The following is a 2,508-nucleotide window of genomic DNA, read 5'->3' on the forward strand; positions in this document are numbered from 1 at the left end:
TCAAGTTAAGTGTGACAATTTGTGTCACACTATGTTAAGCCATGTTCATGAATTTTGTTTCCATGCTTATGCTATGTCATTTGCTCTGGATTTTTGCATGTGATTACATCTATCTGTCTAGTTTCACCATGATTTTTTGTAGGATTTGTTGATCAATTTCCTATTTGATTGGTATTTTTGTTTGCTGTTTACCATTTTGTGAACTTTCCTTGAGTGATCAACTTACATAGCTTGTGAAATGCTCATTCCTTATCATATGGAGATGAAATTTGATGGAGTGGTTCTTAACATGTTCAATGTAATTTTGGCTTTGGTCCCATTCATTTCTCATTTGTTGTCACTGTTTTACATTTGCTTGAAGTTGACACATGTTTGGTGACCTAGTTTGGATTGATTTTTGCATGTCCTGACTTCTTGAATTTAATTTCCCTACTTCCTCTTGTCCAAATAGCATGAAATTTGACATGATGCTCATTGAATGTGTTCTGTTTAGACTTGAATTTTTGTGGAATTTATTGAGCTGTTTTGATATTTGTTTGAGTGTGATCATTCTGTTTGCTCATATGTGGTTCATACTTACCTAGTTTGACTTAAATTGTGCATGAAATGAATTTAGTGCATAGTTTTGATGTGAGACCAATTGGATTCTCTTCTTAATTGATTTATCTTGGTTTTGATCATTTTTCACTTGCTGTTTCGGATTTTTCATCTCCTTTTGGCCCTAGTCTTGGACTGGTGGTTTGTGATCTCACTTTTGAGTTGTGTTTCAGGTTAATAGCACAAATGGCCTATGCTTGATGATGTGCCTCCATTGGAGTTGACTTGTGACTTGTATATAGCTAATTTTGACTTTGTTTTGCAGGGTTTGATACTTGAGTTTGAGCCTTAGTGGCTTGCACCTTGGTGCATTGGCTTGTGTTCGTCTGTGTATAGTTAATTGTGAACCATTTGCTGTTTAGTTCTGTGATTGGTATACTGATTGTATTTGATTAATTTCAGGTACATTAGTTGCTAATATTGCTTTGCTTTGCTTGATAAGCAATTTGCACTGAGGTATAACATTCTTGTCTCCATGTAGTCTGGAAGACCTGGCCTGTTACTTGGCCAGGCACCTGTCTGAAGTCCTCCTTAAGAGGCGATGTTTGTGCTTGTTTACTTTTGTCCCCAAGCAGGTAAAGACCTCTATGAGGCAATTGGTGGATATAAGAGATATGCAATCTATCTCCCGCTATTCTGTTGAGTCGTCCCCCTGCTCACACCACTGTGTTGATGCATTGAGGACAGTAACCCAAGATCTTGTACATTGTACAGTTGAGTCCGTGTCTTGAGTGTAGAAGGGTTCCCACATTCTGAACCCACGCTCCTTTGTCTGAAGCTCTCCCTGACCAGGGATAAGAGCTGTGAAGTCTAATCTTCACTCACCTTTCATCAGCTTCACCTTGACTCTCAATGTCAAGGTTAAGAGCTAACCTCACCTTGATACAGAGGCTTGTTTGTCGAGGTTGATATGACCCCTCGACTAAAGCCTAGCCTTGATGTTTGAGCCCCTTGTTGGTGTGTTTATTTCATGCTGTATGTGTTTGTGTGGTGTGATTGTATCCCCTAGGTTTGCTAGACTCCGCGTAGTCTCGTTTGCATGTCAATTAAGGTAGCACGGTTCCTTCGTATAGGACTTCCTTTCTTGCTTGAGCTCTCCTAAAATACAAACAGACATTATCCCCTCTTAAGGATACGTCAACTCCTTCTACTACAGGTGAGTAAGTCTCCAAAGGTCGAGCATCCGGTAGATTGCGTAGTGACGTTATCCACTTAAAAAACACAAAGCAACAGGAATAGTTTAGCCGAACTACGGCAACTCTGATTCTCATGTCCAGATGAGATACGTAGGCACGAGATGCGATGTCTTGTCGAGTTTGACTAACGACTAACACTAATTCTTTTCTCTCGCCCTCGTTGCGATTGAGACCGTCCCTTTCTCTTGCCCTAGTTGCAATCGAGACCCTTCTTCTTCCTGTATCTTTGTTTTGTCTTGTTGTGTGCTTGGAAGCTGATGTAAGTCCATCGAGTGGCATTCGGGTTCTAGTGTGGGTGTGTTTGGTTCGGATGCTGATGTAAGTCCAGTGATTGGCATTCAGGCTCCACGTTTGCCTTTGCCTGTGTTTGTTTGTGTGCGTGTTAGCCGAGCTACGAATGCTCTGATTCTTCTTCGTCCAAGAAGATACGTATGCATAGGATGCGACATCCTAGCGAGCATGTTTTCCCCCAGTCCGAACTACTTTGACTCTGATGTCTATGCTTGATAGACTAAGTAGGCCCAGGATGCGATATCTTGCCGAGTCAGTTTCAGTTTGTTTTCGTGTGTCTCTTTCAGCCAGTGTGTTTTTGAGCAGTGTTTTAGCAACCATTTTTCCTTCCTTTTGTGCGTGGATCCCGTCGAGTACGACGGATGCGTAGGGGTGCTAATACCTTCGCTTCGCATAACCGACTCCCGATCCCATTCTCTTTGGT

This window comes from Lathyrus oleraceus, chromosome 2, assembly GCF_024323335.1.
Source record: "Lathyrus oleraceus cultivar Zhongwan6 chromosome 2, CAAS_Psat_ZW6_1.0, whole genome shotgun sequence".
Classification (NCBI taxonomy): domain Eukaryota; kingdom Viridiplantae; phylum Streptophyta; class Magnoliopsida; order Fabales; family Fabaceae; genus Lathyrus; species Lathyrus oleraceus.